General features: G+C 51.5%; 1 protein-coding gene and 1 long non-coding RNA gene across 8 annotated transcripts in view; one reads left to right on the top strand and one right to left on the bottom strand.

Annotated features, from left to right (window-relative positions):
• The first annotated feature begins 55 nt into the window (after positions 1-55).
• Positions 56-16,837, top strand: part of MARF1 (meiosis regulator and mRNA stability factor 1) — a 53,134-nt gene continuing 36,352 nt past the window's right edge. For 4 of the 5 annotated variants that reach the window (XM_066576224.1, XM_066576225.1, XM_066576222.1 and 1 more), the window contains exon 1: positions 10,733-10,852. The gene's annotated coding sequence lies outside the window, so the exon portion shown is untranslated. Of the gene's footprint in view, positions 200-10,732; positions 10,853-16,837 lie in introns of those variants that run through there. The other variant, XM_066576223.1, reaches the window with a different exon arrangement.
• Positions 6,943-10,560, bottom strand: LOC136577564 (uncharacterized). 3 transcript variants are annotated; one of them, XR_010786505.1, is made up of 4 exons: positions 10,303-10,560; positions 9,639-9,746; positions 8,843-9,016; positions 6,950-7,359 (listed from the first exon to the last, which is right to left on the bottom strand). It is a non-coding gene; the product is annotated as an uncharacterized lncRNA (long non-coding RNA). The 3 variants fall into 3 exon arrangements; XR_010786506.1 differs by lacking the exon at positions 10,303-10,560 and adding an exon at positions 9,807-9,823; XR_010786504.1 differs by lacking the exon at positions 10,303-10,560 and having other exon boundaries at positions 6,943-7,359; positions 9,639-9,930.

Genomic DNA, 16,837 nt, shown 5'->3' with positions numbered 1-16,837 from the left:
CTTTTGTAACAACTTTATTGATAACGTTAACAAAACATAACGGCCCATATATGCGCTTGAGCTTTCTGTGACTACGGCATGGTTTACAATAATGTCACCATCCTAGTCAGACTACAATGCAGAGGTGAACAGGCCAGAATGGCGGGAGGGAGAGTGTAGACGGAGTGATCACTCCTTTGGTTACGACTGCTTATTGAGGGTAAGGAGGTGGTAAACTGTCACATTCTGTGTTGCTTTTAGTAGCTGGAGGTTTTTTCATACTTTTAAAAGTGATAACCCATCTCAGACAATGATGGCTGATAAGGGAAGAGTCGTACTAATACGCCGCCACCGGTGACCAGGAGTACCGAAACAGTAGAAACGGCCGTTCTACGCTGTTTCCATAGTCCTAATAGAAGTAAATGGGGGTTGCGTAAACAGCGTAGTACGGCGAGCTACGCGGTTTCCGTAACTCCCGCGTTACAAAAACAGCGTAACTCGCTGTGCTACGCTCTTTCCGTAACTCCCATTCATGTCTATTGGAGCTACGGAAACAGCATAGGACAACCAATTTGACTGTTTTTGTGCACCTGATCACCGGTGGCTGCGGTGTTGAACCGCAACAAGGTTGCTGACCCCCGTTTGGCCAATAAAGTCCTATAGGCAGGACCGGATTGATTAGTCATTTACATAAGGAATTCCAATCCTGTCCCCCTGTTGCTTATACCCGTGAGCATATTAACACATTCTGCCGCAGTTCTACAGCGCGGCCGATTCAGCCAATCAGCTGGCTGGAATCGGCATCACGTGACTCAGCGGCGTGCCCGAGCATTGCCGTGCACGATGAGCTGTGCCCGCGCGTCACGTGGGCTGTGACGTCACCGAGCCTTGCATTTGCCCGCGGATTTTGAACAGTATCGATCTACGGAGGAAGCAAGCTGATGGTTGGAGCCTTTTCCCCAATTTACAAGATGGGAGAGTAAGATTTGTGCGCTACGTGTGGTGAGTACCCACCTGAGATTTGTGCGCTGTGCGCGGAGACGCGGTCACCTGAGATTTGTGCGCTACGCTGTGCGCTACGTGTGGAGACGCGGTCACCTGAGATTTGTGCGCTACGCTGTGCGCTACGTGTGGAGGCGCGGTCATCTGAGATTTGTGCGCTGTGCGCTACGTGTGGAGGCGCGGTCATCTGAGATTTGTGCGCTGTGCGCTACGTGTGGAGACGCGGTCACCTGAGATTTGTGCGCCGTGCGCTACGCTGTGCGCTACGTGTGGAGACGCGGTCACCTGAGATTTGTGCGCTACGCTGTGCGCTACGTGTGGAGGCGCGGTCACCTGAGATTTGTGCGCTACGCTGTGCGCTACGTGTGGAGACGCGGTCACCTGAGATTTGTGCGCCGTGCGCTACGTGTGGAGACGCGGTCACCTGAGATTTGTGCGCTACGCTGTGCGCTACGTGTGGAGACGCGGTCACCTGAGATTTGTGCGCTACGCTGTGCGCTACGTGTGGAGACGCGGTCATCTGAGATTTGTGCGCTACGTGTGGAGACGCGGTCACCTGAGATTTGTGCGCTACGCTGTGCGCTACGTGTGGAGACGCGGTCACCTGAGATTTGTGCGCCGTGCGCTACGTGTGGAGACGCGGTCACCTGAGATTTGTGCGCCGTGCGCTACGCTGTGCGCTACGTGTGGAGGCGCGGTCACCTGAGATTTGTGCGCTACGTGTGGAGACAACACCCAAGATTTGTGCGCTACGTGTGGTGAGTACGTCACCTGAGATTTGCGCGACGCCACCTGGCGCAACCTGTCTTTTTTTGCAGATTTGTGTGCCTTATTGCAAAATTACGTGTGGAGAGGATCCTGACGTTTGGATGCGTTTCGAGAAGAATTTCGCTTCGCTCGGACCCCACCTGACATCACTCAGCGAGGTAAGCTGCTGCATCTGCCCAAATTTTCATCGCGTGCATCTGCTCATATGCGCATATTTGGCGCATATTTGCAGGTTTTCGCTTGCATCTGCTGATATGCGCATATTTGGCGCATATTTGCAGGTTTTCGCTTGCATCTGCTGATATGCGCATACTTGGCGCATATTTGCAGGTTTTCGCTTGCATCTGCTGACATGCGCATATTTGCAGGTTTTCGCTTGCATCTGCTGATATGTGCATATTTGCAGGTTTTCTCCTGCATCACCTGATATGTGCATATTTGCAGGTTTTCGCTTGCATGTGGTGATATGCTCTCCGTTTTCCACAGGACGACTCGTGTGGAGAGGAACCTGACATATGGCTGCGTTTTGTACAACGTACGGAACCGGAGATTGGCGTTTTAGGTGCTGATCTCACATTTGCCTCCCGCCTTTTGGAGAGGACGACTCTTCTGGAGAGGAATTTCGCTTCGCTAGGACACCACCTGACGTCACTCGGCGAGGTAAGCTGCTGCATCTGCCAAATTTTTCATTGCTTGCATCTGCTCATATGTACATGCATGCCTGTATGCGTACATGCGTGCGTGCCTGTATGCGTGCATGTATGCGTACATGCGTGTATGCGTGCCTGTATGCGTACATGCCTGTATGCGTACATGCGTGCGTGCCTGTATGCGTACATGCGTGCGTGCCTGTATGCGTACATGCGTGCGTGCCTTTATGCGTACATGCGTGCGTGCCTTTATGCGTACATGCGTGCGTGCCTTTATGCGTGCATGCCTGTATGCGTGCGTGCCTGTATGCGTGCATGCCTGTGTGCGTGCCTGTATGCGTACATGCGTGCATGCCTGTATGCGTGCCTGTACGCGTACGTGCGTGCCTGTGTGCGTGCCTGTGTGCGTGCGTGCGTGCCTGTGTGCGTGCGTGCCTGTATGCGTGTATATGTGCGTGCGTGCATGCATGCGTGTATATGTGCATGCATGCGTGCGTGTATACGTGCGTGCGTGCGTGTATACGTGCATGCGTGCGTGTATACGTGCGTGCGTGTATACGTGCGTGCGTGTATGCGTGCGTGTATACGTGCATGCGTGCATACGTGCGTGTATACGTGCATGCGTGCATACGTGCGTGTATACGTGCGTGCCTGTATGCGTACATGCGTGTATGCGTACATGCCTGTATGCGTATATGCGTGCATGCCTGTATGCGTGCCTGTATGCGTACATGCGTGCGTGCCTGTATGCGTACATGCGTGCGTGCCTTTATGCGTACATGCGTGCGTGCCTTTATGCGTACATGCGTGTATGCGTGCATGCCTGTGTGCGTGCCTGTATGCGTACATGCGTGCATGCCTGTGTGCGTGCCTGTATGCGTACATGCGTGCATGCCTGTATGCGTGCCTGTGTGCGTGCGTGCGTGCCTGTGTGCGTGCGTGCGTGCCTGTGTGCGTGCGTGCGTGCCTGTGTGCGTGCGTGCGTGCCTGTGTGCGTGTATATGTGCGTGCGTGCATGCATGCGTGTATATGTGCGTGCGTGCATGCATGCGTGTATATGTGCGTGCGTGCATGCATGCGTGTATACGTGCGTGCGTGTATACGTGCGTGCGTGTATACGTGCGTGCGTGTATACGTGCGTGCGTGTATACGTGCGTGCGTGTATACGTGCGTGCGTGTATACGTGCATGCGTGCATACGTGCGTGTATACGTGCGTGTATACGTGCATGCGTGCATACGTGCGTGTATACGTGCGTGCGTGTATGCATGCGTGCGTGCATGCGTGTATACGTGCGTGTATACGTGCGTGCATGCGTGCGTGTATACGTGCGTGCATGCGTGCGTGTATACGTGCGTGCATGCGTGCGTGTATGCGTGCGTGCGTGCGTGTATGCGTGCGTGCATGCGTGTATACGTGCGTGTGTGCGTGCGTGTATACGTGCGTGTGTGTATGCGTGCATACGTGCATGCACGCATGCGTGTATGCGTGCACGCATGCCTGTGTGCGGGCGTGCATGCCTGTGTGTATACGTGCGGGCGTGCATGCCTGTGTGTATACGTGCGGGCGTGCATGCCTGTGTGTATACGTGCGTGCATGCCTGTGTGTATACGTACGTGCGTGCGTGCATGCCTGTGTGTATACGTACGTGCGTGCGTGCATGCCTGTGTGTATACGTGCGTGCGTGCATGCCTGTGTGTATACGTGCGTGCGTGCATGCCTGTGTGTATACGTGCGTGCGTGCCTGTGTGTATACGTGCGTGCGTGCATGCCTGTGTGTATACGTGCGTGCATGCCTGTGTGTATACGTGCGTGCGTGCATGCCTGTGTGTATACGTACGTGCGTGCGTGCGTGCGTGCCTGTGTGTATACGTGCGTGCGTGCCTGTGTGTATAGGTGCGTGCGTGCATGCCTGTGTGTATACGTGCGTGCGTGCCTGTATGTATGTATGTCTAATTCTTCTGTCCAGGTTGGGGGAGTAGTGGTCAATGTAAGTGGGTTGAGCGGATCTAGGAATCAGTAATACTGGTGGGATGTGACTGTTAACCTGCTGATTTCTCGTCATTTCCTGCAGATCTGACGTCCTTGAGAACGGGAAGGCTGTCCGACAGTGAAGAGACCCTCGACGTTCAGCAATCTTGAAACCCTTCTTTTTATGAACTGTTTTTTTCCCAGTGACTCCCTTTTTTTATACGCTTTTTCTTTAAAAGAATTATGACGCAGGATCCTGAAAAACTGCGCAATATTTTACTGCAATGCAGTAAACAGAAAAGACCCGCAAACACAGCGGCCTTTTGTCTATATCACGGAATGAACCTTGGTGTAACATCCACACTAGCAATAAAGTATAAAATCCGAATTGGGTGGAGTCTGTCTGGTTTTCACTATATGTTGCAGTTGGCGGTGTGCCCTGTCCTGCTCCTGATGCAGTTGGCGGTGTGCCCTGTCCTGCTCCTGATGCAGTTGGCGGTGTGCCCTGTCCTGCTCCTGATGCAGTTGGCGGTGTGCCCTGTCCTGCTCCTGATGCAGTTGGCGGTGTGCCCTGTCCTGCTCCTGATGCAGTTGGCGGTGTGCCCTGTCCTGCTCCTGATGCAGTTGGCGGTGTGCCCTGTCCTGCTCCTGATGCAGTTGGCGGTGTGCCCTGTCCTGCTCCTGATGCAGTTGGCGGTGTGCCCTGTCCTGCTCCTGATGCAGTTGGCGGTGTGCCCTGTCCTGCTCCTGATGCAGTTGGCGGTGTGCCCTGTCCTGCTCCTGATGCAGTTGGCGGTGTGCCGTCCTGCTCCTGATGCAGTTGGCGGTGTGCCCTGTCCTGCTCCTGATGCAGTTGGCGGTGTCTGTTATGTGGCATGTGTATGACTCCTGTTCTGTGGTGTGGCTCCTCGGATCTGCTAGGGCCCAGTTCTTAAGATCGCTGGGCCGCCCTCTTACTGGGCTGATGTCCCCGCTTAGGTAGGGCCACTGTCATCCTCCCTGTAGCACAGGCTTGGGTGCCTGGATTCTGTGTGACTCTCCTGTGTTCCCTGTGTGCGTGTATACTACTAGACTACCACTCCTTTAGTCACGATCGTGTGGGCCCTCAGCTTTATCTGCTCACACGATTGTAACAGTCTGTTCAGAAAGCCACTGACTACTCCTTTCTTTTTGGGCCCAGTGGTGCATACAGACATAACATTAGGGCCACAATGTGTATACTTGTGAACACGAGACAAAACAGGGGTATCCATTTCGGAGGTTCAATCCTCCTTTTGATGTGCAATATAGAAAAAAAAAGGTCTTGAAAAGGACAGGTTTTCTAAAAATTAAATATTATTTGGTCTCCTAAATTGCATTAATTCCTAAAAATAAATGTGGGGTCAAAATACTCCTGACCCTCTCAGAGAATACATTAAGGGGTGCAGTTTTTAAAATGTGGTAATTTGTAAGGGTATCTATCATTATGACTAAGGATGAGCGAGTACACTCGCTAAGGCACTACTCGTTCGAGTAATGTGCCTTAGACGAGTATCTCCCTGCTCGTCCTTAAAGATTCGGGGGCCGCCGCGGGGGAGAGCCGGGAGGAACAGAGGGGAGATCTCTCTCTATCTCCCCTGCGACTCACCTGTCAGCCGCAGCGGTCCCCGAATCTTTATGGACGAGCAGGGAGATACTCGTTTAAGGCACATTACTTTAACGAGTAGTGCCTTAGCGAGTATACTCGCTCATCCTTAATTATGACACCTAGCAGCCTTTGCAAACTTGGATTGGTGTAGGAAAACTAAGGCCTCATGTCCACGGGCAAAATGTGATTTAAAATCCGCAGCGGATCTCCCGCGCGCGGATCCGCACCCCATAGGGATGCATTGACCACCCGCGGGGTAGATAAATACCCGCGGATCGTCAATAAAAGGCATTTAAAAAAAAATGGAGCATGAAAAAATCTGGACCATGCTCCATTTTCGTGCGGGTCTCCCGCGGGGTCGGCTCCCGCGGGCTTCTATTGAAGCCTATGGAAGCCGTCCGGAGACCTAAAATAGGAATTTAAAGCATTTACTCACCCGCAGCGGACCGCGAAGCTCTTCTCTTCCTCACGGCCGCATCTCCCTTGCTTCGGCTCGGCGGATGTGCCCGGCGCATGCGCGCGGCACGTCGACGTGCCGCCGGCGTAAGGAATTCATCCGCCGGCCGTGAGGAAGAGCAAAGCTTCGCCGACTGCTACGGATAGGTAAATGCTTTTAAATTCTTATTTTTAGCGCTCATGTCCGCGGGGCAGGAGGGACCCGCTGCAGATTCTACATGTAGAATCCGTAGCGGGCCTGATTTTCCCCGTGGACATGAGGCCTTAGTGTTCCTCTAAATTCTGAAAAGTAATGTTAAATTTGTACGTCTCCTAAATGGAAAAAATAAATGTACAAAAGTTGTAAACCGTGCATCCAGAATAAGGTGAACAGATGGAAATCTATATGTTCGCAGAGAGTTGTACAGCATGTTCGCACTTATTTTATGACATTTGACAATGTGAAAAAATGAAAATTCAAAATTGTGCAAAGTAGCAATTTTAATAAATATACACAACTTTTAACAGTCCTTTTTACTACCTAACAGAAGTACAACAAGGGGAAGAAAACAATGTCACAGTCACTTTAGGACTTATGATATGTCAAGTGACACATGTAAAGTTCCAAATTTTCGGTCTGTCACTAAGGCGCAAACAGGCTTGTTCTCTAAGGGGATAAATAGCTTAGTGTATAAACTGTGACCCGACTAACGAGGGACAGTGAGCAGCATCACATGCAACCTGACAATCTTCATCGTACTGCTCCATCAGATCCTGATGATGGATTTCCATAGCAGGGGATGGGCCATTTCCAGCTTTTAAGCCAACATCTGCGAACTTCTGGCTCTCTGGTGATTCAACTCTGTGGTTGCGAGCAGCGGAAACGGTTACCACAGTGCAGTATTCTGACCAAAACGTATCAGCTGACCTATAACGAGGAAGAAAAAAAAAATTAACCCTGCCTGCAATTGGCTTAATTCCGTGGGTTTTCCTAGTTCTTGCACTGTCCCTGCTTTTCTTCACTCCTACTTTAATAGATAAAGACATCGTATTTGGACAATTGGTCTGTTTCTCCGAAGGTTGGTGCAGTATTGTGATGGAACCTGTATGTGTGCTAAAAAAAGGAATTAAATGCTCAAATCTAATGTTATGTCTTTTTCGGCCAATAAGACGAATTTAACACAGCAAGTGTGTGTGTGAGAGAGAGGGGGTGGCTGAGTAAGTGGGTGAGCATGCATGCATGTACGCATACAGGCATGCACGCACGTACGCATACAGGCATGCACGCATACAGGCATGCACGCACGTACGCGTACAGGCACGCACGCACGCATACAGGCACGCACGCATACAGGCAGGCACGCACGTACGCATACAGGCATGCACGCACGTACGCATACAGGCACGCACGTACGCGTACAGGCACGCACGCACGCATACAGGCACGCACGCATACAGGCAGGCACGCACGCATACAGGCACGCACACACACAGGCACACAGGCACGCACACACACAGGCACACAGGCACGCACGCATACAGGCACGCACGCACGCACGCATACAGGCACGCACGCACGCACGCATACAGGCACGCACGCACGTACGCATACAGGCACGCACGCACGTACGCATACAGGCACGCACGCATGTACGCATACAGGCACGCACACAGGCACGCACGCACGTACGCATACAGGCACGCACGCACGCATACAGGCACGCACGTACGCGTACAGGCACGCACGCACGCATACAGGCACGCACGCATACAGGCAGGCACGCACGCATGCATACAGGCAGGCACGCACGCATGCATGCATACAGGCAGGCACGCACGCATGCATACAGGCACGCACGCACGCACGCACGCAGGCACGCACGTACGCGTACAGGCACGCATACAGGCACGCACGCATACAGGCAGGCACGCATACAGGCAGGCACGCACGCATGCATACAGGCAGGCACGCACGCATACAGGCACGCACACACACAGGCATACAGGCACGCACGCATACAGGCACGCACGCATGTACGCATACAGGCACGCACACAGGCACGCACGCACGTACGCATACAGGCACGCACGCACGCATACAGGCACGCACGTACGCGTACAGGCACGCACGCACGCATACAGGCACGCACGCATACAGGCAGGCACGCATACAGGCAGGCACGCACGCATGCATACAGGCAGGCACGCACGCATACAGGCACGCACGCACGCACGCATACAGGCATGCACGCATACAGGCACGCATGCACGCATACAGGCATGCACGCACGTACGCATACAGGCATGCACGCACGTACGCATACAGGCATACACGCACGCACGCATACAGGCATGCATGTACATATGAGCAGATGCAAGCAATGAAAAATTTGGCAGATGCAGCAGCTTACCTCGCCGAGTGACGTCAGGTGGTGTCCGAGCGAAGCGAAATTTCTCTCCAGAAGAGTCGTCCTCTCCAAAAGGCGGGGGGCAAATGTGAGATCAGCACCTAAAACGCCAATCTCCGGTTCCGTACGTTGTACAAAACGCAGCCAAATGTCAGGTTCCTCTCCACACGAGTCGTCCTGTGGAAAACGGAGAGCATATCACCATATGCAAGCGAAAACCTGCAAATATGCACATATCAGGTGATGCAGGAGAAAACCTGCAAATATGCGCCAAATATGCGCATATCAGCAGATGCAAGCGAAAACCTGCAAATATGCGCCAAATATGCGCATGTCAGCAGATGCAAGCGAAAACCTGCAAATATGCGCCAAATATGCGCATATCAGCAGATGCAAGCGAAAACCTGCAAATATGCGCCAAATATGCGCATATCAGCAGATGCAAGCGAAAACCTGCAAATATGCGCATATCAGCAGATGCAAGCGAAAACCTGCAAATATGCGCCAAATATGCGCATATCAGCAGATGCAAGCGAAAACCTGCAAATATGCGCCAAATATGCGCATATCAGCAGATGCAAGCGAAAACCTGCAAATATGCGCATGTCAGCAGATGCAAGCGAAAACCTGCAAATATGCGCCAAGTATGCGCATATCAGCAGATGCAAGCGAAAACCTGCAAATATGCGCCAAATATGCGCATATCAGCAGATGCAAGCGAAAACCTGCAAATATGCGCCAAATATGCGCATATGAGCAGATGCACGCGATGAAAATTTGGGCAGATGCAGCAGCTTACCTCGCTGAGTGATGTCAGGTGGGGTCCGAGCGAAGCGAAATTCTTCTCGAAACGCATCCAAACGTCAGGATCCTCTCCACACGTAATTTTGCAATAAGGCACACAAATCTGCAAAAAAAGACAGGTTGCGCCAGGTGGCGTCGCGCAAATCTCAGGTGACGTACTCACCACACGTAGCGCACAAATCTTGGGTGTTGTCTCCACACGTAGCGCACAAATCTCAGGTGACCGCGCCTCCACACGTAGCGCACAGCGTAGCGCACGGCGCACAAATCTCAGGTGACCGCGTCTCCACACGTAGCGCACGGCGCACAAATCTCAGGTGACCGCGTCTCCACACGTAGCGCACAGCGTAGCGCACAAATCTCAGGTGACCGCGTCTCCACACGTAGCGCACGGCGCACAAATCTCAGGTGACCGCGTCTCCACACGTAGCGCACAAATCTCAGGTGACCGCGTCTCCACACGTAGCGCACAGCGTAGCGCACAAATCTCAGGTGACCGCGTCTCCATACGTAGCGCACAGCGTAGCGCACAAATCTCAGGTGACCGCGTCTCCACACGTAGCGCACAGCGTAGCGCACAGCGCATTCTCAGGTGACCGCGTCTCCACACGTAGCGCACAGCGTAGCGCACAGCGCACAAATCTCAGGTGGGTACTCACCACACGTAGCGCACAAATCTTACTCTCCCATCTTGTAAATTGGGGAAAAGGCTCCAACCATCAGCTTGCTTCCTCCGTAGATCGATACTGTTCAAAATCCGCGGGCAAATGCAAGGCTCGGTGACGTCACAGCCCACGTGACGCGCGGGCACAGCTCATCGTGCACGGCAATGCTCGGGCACGCCGCTGAGTCACGTGATGCCGATTCCAGCCAGCTGATTGGCTGAATCGGCCGCGCTGTAGAACTGCGGCAGAATGTGTTAATATGCTACCCGTGATTGTAAACAGTGTGTGAAGCGCAATAAAGTTTATTTTTTGAAAGAAAAAAAAAAAGGCTCCATGCAGTGAAACAAATAAACACGCTGGGCCACGCCCCCTTCTCAGATCCAGATATCGGATGACGCTGCGGGAGGGGGCGGGGCGTGACGTCATCGGGGCGTTCTGCGTAAGAGAGAAAGCAGTGACCGCCGCCGTACAGAGAGCGGAAGTGTGCGGGAGCAGACACAAAGGAGGAGGATGTGAGGGGGCCGAAGAGAGCACTGGGGGTCAGGTGAGTGTGCAGGCGGGCTTCCCGCCGGCTCTACCTCCGTGCCGTGGAGTCTGGAGGCAGCCTGGCGGGCACGGGGTGCGGGGTTGTCACACCCTCTAAGTCTGTGTAGCCACCTGTTGGGTGTTGTAGTAGTGGGTATAGTCCTGGCTAGGGCTGTGCATTGGCCTGCCAGTGAGTTGTGTGACCTTGTGCTGTGCCCACTGGGGGTACTGTAGCCCTGTGCCAGTTGGAACCAGTCACTGGGATACTTCCAGTCGGGTGGTACTAATGGCTGGTTGGCTGGGACTGCCTGTTGCCTGTATGTCTGCTGCCCCCGGCCTCTGACATGGCTGGTCGGGGTCTCCAATATGGGTCCTAACTAATCAGATCTAGAAAAAGTCCAGGGATCTTAAAGTGGCTCTCTGGTTCTGGAAAACCAAGATGGTTTGTAAGTGGGCAGCACTGGCCAATCAGGACTAGTGTCTCAGGGCACTTTTAGGGCTCATGTCCACTGGCCATGTGATCCACGGTGAATGGGGTCAATGGACTTTCATTGATCCGTGCACACCGCGGCGTGTAGATGCGCATGAGAAATACACTGCAGTATGCTCTATTTCTGTGTATCGCGCAGCGTGCGCCCTGTACACTTGTATAGGCTGTGTATGAAACTGTCTGTACCCAATATATTGCGTACGGGCGGCGTTCTCATACCCAACCTCTTATGAAAGAGCGCGGAGCTTAAGGAAAAAGCCGCACTGCGCAGGACCGTGTACGTGCGATACATGTCCAGGCGCAGTACACTCGCTGCCATACGGGGTCTCTTACAGCGGCGCTTCTACACCCGCCATCTGTCCAACGGCCGGCCCAGCGATGATTATTCCTGTGTTAAAGCAAGACAGTGATGGGGGCCGGAGATGGCTTATGGGCTGTTTACGTGGGACGATTATCGCGCAAAACTTGCTCGTATGGTGAATGTGAGCAATAACTGCGCAGGGTGCGGGCCCGGAAACCACTTGCTGTTCGTTCACAGGCTCTTATCGCTGACTTCCAGTTGGCACAAACTATCGCTGGATCGCGGGCGCGTCGTTCCGTGTAAACTCTACACTTAGAAGCCCACGAGGTCTGTCCGTGTAAACGCTATGCACAATCGCTAACGACCTCAGCGATGACATCGGCGCTCGTGCCGTCGTTCACCCGACTGGCAGCTTGTTGGGCTACATTCACAGTAAGTGTTTACAGACTGATGGTCATGTGACTTGTATGCCTGCGAGATCCGAGCCGTAAGCGAATAAACTGTCCGCCGTCCTGTTGCTGCCGGCATTTAGTCTAAACACTTATCGGTGGGATTCCCGCAGTGCAGCGAGGATCTGAACGCTAATTGTCTTATGTAGAAGGCACCTGGGCGAGTGATGCGCCGCCACCGTACGGGGGGCATCCGCTAGTCGAAATCCGGGGCTTGAGAGTTGCTTTATTAATGGGATATTTCCATCTCTGCTCTTCATAGCCAAGATGGGAGACACTGCTAGAGTTACAGGCCAGCAGCCAGAGCCTACCGAAGTAGCCCGGCGCCATTTCTGTAGCCCTCATTGAAGGTAATAGGAGCAATGCAAACGGCATGGCACGGTGTGCCGCACTATTTCTGTAACTCGCCCACTTTACAGGAACGGCCCAGCAGGCAGTGCCCCTCTGGTGCCCGGCTGAAGCGCTCCTGTCCACCGGCGAACTTTCATTGCATTCCCCGCAGCGATTATCTGGCCGCGGGGAACACAGTGAAAGCGCACCCCCCCCCCCCCCCCCCCCCCCCCCCGTCTACGAGCGGAGAATCATAGCGATTTTCCGTTTGCGGGCGGCGATTCTCTGCGGTGAGCCTATCTGTCAGATATCCGTCAGCTGTCTCCTGCTCCCGGGCGGAGGCTCTTGCGGTGGCGATCTGACACAGGATATCACTACGCCCGTGGACAGGCAGCCTAAAGATTAAACGTGAAGCCACAAAATCCTACAAGATATTGTGTGTGAATCCCAGGGCACATGAAAAAATACCAAAAATGCTCATTAGGAAAGTTTTTAGATCCGTTTCCCATCTGCGTTGGAACACCCAGCTGGAGGTTTCATCGCAGATCTGGCTGGAAGAAAAAGCGCTGCATGAAAAAACGGGTGGCTGGTGCACCCCATTACAGTCAATGTAGTTCACCTGTCGGCGGGTCCCTTTCATACTCCCCAAACGGAGCAGGAGCGAGGAATCCCCAGCTGAAGTGACAGGCACCGGCAAGATAAACCTCACTTAATCATCCCACAACAGGAAATGAGCTAATCGCAGGGCTACAAGTGTAGGGATCCGAGGATCAGCCGCCCGCCCTAGTAAGCTGCATGCCACAATCTAGACATACAGATCACTGTGCTAATAAAGGGCAAACATGTAAAAGATGCTCTCGGTTCATACCAGACAAGCCGAGAGATGCCCATAGCCAAAGACCACAAGAGTGCCACGGGTAGAAGGGCACCTATAAGGCACAGTGCATTGATATTAAGTAGGCAGCCTCCACATGTCTACTTACAGCAGCTGTGCCAAGGTTACAGGTTATGCCCCATCAACAGGATAGTGAATAACTTGCTCATTGGTGGGGGTCTCACTGCTGAGACCCCTGCTAATCTTGAAAATGAGGGTCCCGTGTCCCACTATGCCTGTCATTGCAGAGGGGCATGGGACCCCCCCATTGTCAAAATCAGCAGAGGTCACTGCATTGAGCCCCCCATTGAGGAGCCAGTTATGCTTTATAATATGGGTATAGAGGATAATTTGGGGGAGGGGGGGGTACAGCTGCTGAAGTCAGCTGCTTTCTAGTTAAATTTGCAGCGATGGTGCCGATTTTGACTGTCCTCTGGCAATTCCACCACATTTCCACTATGTGTGAACATATACCCATAGGGGCACGTCTCTGTTCCTCTACGGCATTTGTACTGGAGAGCATAGCTTCGTAGACTGTGGTGTTAAGTGGCGGCCTTTCAGATGAAGGGTCACCCGCGTTACGCATAAATGCTCCTGGTCTGCCAGAGCGGATTGGCTGAGGATCCGTTCTACGGGAAAAAATGAAGCTCAAAAGAGCGGAAACAAACAATAATTGTACACCGCCAACGGACAGTGAAGGGTTCATTTTATGCAGAGAGAAAAATCCTCATTGGCTCGTTCACTAATCGTTCAGTTTAAATAGCGCCTGTTCAGTCCTTCCAACCCGCCTATACAGTGAATGACAAGCCAGGGCTGGATCCTCCTGTGTAACCCCTTAGTGACCGCTGATGCGCCTCTTGACGGCCTGTATTTGCGGTCTGTGTATGAAAATTGTGGGGTGATCTCTCTCTCTCTCTCTCCATACATCGTGGGGAACCGGCTGTTTCTTACAGCCGACACTTGGCGGTAACAGCTCTGATCAGCTGCGTGGCTCATTGGGGCTGTTAACCCTTTAAATTCCGCTGTCAATTCTGATAAAAGCACTTTTGCGGGATTTAAATGCTGCTTTTTTTGGTCGCACAACTGTCAATGGAAAAATAAGTTATGACGGCAGAAAAAAAAATAAAAAAAAAAAAAAAATATATATATATATATATTTTGAAAAAAAATACTAGTACAGCAAAAAACAAACTGTTTGGTATCGTAGTAATCGTACGGACCCATAGAATAAAGTTATTTTTATGGCAGTTTGTGCGCTGTAAAAACATGACGCAGCGAAAGATGGCGGAATGTCGTTTATTTTCCATTTCTCTCCACTTAGAACTTTTTTGTTAAGTTTTTCAGTACATTAAAAAGTTTGTCGAAAAATACAACTTGTCCCGCAAAAACGAGCCCTCAGACAGCGATGGGTAAATAAAGGAGTTACAAGGGGGAGGAAAAAACGAAACTGGAAAAACAAAAAAAAAAAGCTTGGTTACTAAGGGGATGAACAGGTCGCACAAGTGAACTCTGACAACATTGGTGCGTTCAAACGAGAAATCGTTTGGTATAAACGGACCCTTAGGAAGCAGCCGTGTTTCTGTTAAAGGGGTTGTCCGGCCAGAAACATTGCATGTCATTACTTCTGTTTGCCCATTTCCATGCACTTTGTAATTTACATTGTGCATGGAAAATGATGCAAACAGAAGTTTTGGACTTACCTGAAGGGATCCCCCCCCCCCCGCCCCCCTCATTCAGAGATGCTTTACAGCTGATTAATGACCATCATGTCAAGCGATTGGTTGGCCTAGTTTCGTTTCTCACTGACCTGTAGCACTATCAGTTTTGCTTTCTCCTGCTGTCTTGTGTAATCTGTGTTATTTCATCACCTGTCCTATCTTGTACATATTTAGCTTCTGAGTAGGGTAGTAGTTGGCTGGCTGCTTTTAGCTATTCCTTTTTTGTGGTGCTTTCACAAATGGTGCTTTTAACTGAAAAAACTTTTTTCTTTCAGTGTTTTCCCTCACTCAGAATAAAAATTCTCCTGGATTTTGTGACCAGATATTGGCTTTAAAGGGGTATTACAAGATACCGCCGGATAGGTGATAAGTTTGATGGCTGGGGCTCTCACAATCCTGAGAAGCGGGGTCCTGTGTCCCCTCTCATCCCTGCAGTGAGGCGGAGTGGTCCAGCATGTGTTGCAGTCCTCTTCAGTTGGGCTGCTAGAGATGAAGTTCTTGACTCGGCTATATCTGTAGGCCCGATGAACTGAATAGGCCAGCATCGTGCGTGCTTGGCCATCCCTCCACTCGGTCTCCACGTCATTGCGAAGGGTGCAGTGAGGAGGAGATGGGACCCCAGTTCTTAGGATCGTGGGCGTCTTTGCGTTGAGACCTCCACTGATCAGATTCCTATGGCCTAATCTGTGGTTAGGTGATGGAAGTCAGTCTTGGGAATAACCTCTTAAAACCGTTACTGAAACAGAAAAGCCCCACAGACTAATGTGCTTTTTTTTTTTTTTTTTTGTCATTTTATTTATTTTGGGAGGGGTGGGATGTGTGAATTTCATTACCTTTGCTGCATGGTCATGGTGTCTTTTTGGCATGACTAAAAAAAAGTGTCAAATACAAAGTCTCTCATGTGAAAGTAACCTACAATTCCCCTTGGAGCGGAAAATCGCAATCTATTTACGCTGATGGGCAGGAGATCGCATATTCTCATAGCATGCTATGGGCTGGATTTGCTGCAGAATCCTCACCCCCCCCCCCCCCCCTCCATACCCCAGGCAGGAGGCCTTAGGTTTTAAGCACATCATTCCTTCAGTGTCATCACAAGTCAGCGGTATAGCTTATAGTACTGAGCTGTCCCTTTTATCTAAACAAGTGTCCCTGTATCTGTAGTCCTGCCTGGATATTGGCGCTGTTCCTGGCTTGTGTACTGGATGTGTCTTTCAAGGTTTATTTTATGTCCTTGCAATAGAACATGGCTATTAATCTACAGCGATGGCTCCACCAATGTGCACAGACTAACCTTACTATGACTATAATGTTCTGATTAGATGCAGGCGGTGACCTCCTGACAAGTGCTAAGTCTGCTATATAAGATGTATGTAATACAGATGCCTCAGAAGAGGAGCGCGATTCGCCATCTTATCTGTCATGTGTGATCTTCTGATAAAGGCTAGAATACGCTCGGAGTATCCTCTAAATTAAGTTACTCCGACAGTCCCAAAAGCCTGCCTGTAAATGCCCCTCTTGTGTCAGAAGTCTGTAATGTACAAGCTAGCCAGTTCCTTCTATGATGCGTTCTCCATTACAACGAGGATTAAGTAGTTGGTTTTATTTTCGTTGTAACAACTGGAGTAAATGGGCTTTCTGGGAATTCACTATGGATGACCGATCTTCAGGGTAGGTCATCAGTAGTCGATCCAATAACTTCTGCTGTTGGGTTTCCCCACTGACTCCTTTAGACTTCTGGCTTTCAGTTTTCCCCGATTACACTTCTGGCTCTGCTTCACTGGCCAGCGGATCCGTTAATCAGTGGGGATCCTGAGCAGCTAACCTTCATTAATCACCAACTGT

The sequence above is a fragment of the Eleutherodactylus coqui genome, chromosome 8 (assembly GCF_035609145.1).
Source record: "Eleutherodactylus coqui strain aEleCoq1 chromosome 8, aEleCoq1.hap1, whole genome shotgun sequence".
In the NCBI taxonomy this organism is placed as follows: Eukaryota; Metazoa; Chordata; class Amphibia; order Anura; family Eleutherodactylidae; genus Eleutherodactylus; species Eleutherodactylus coqui.
Note: the sequence above shows the minus strand (reverse complement) of the source record. Positions and strands in the feature narration are given on the sequence as shown.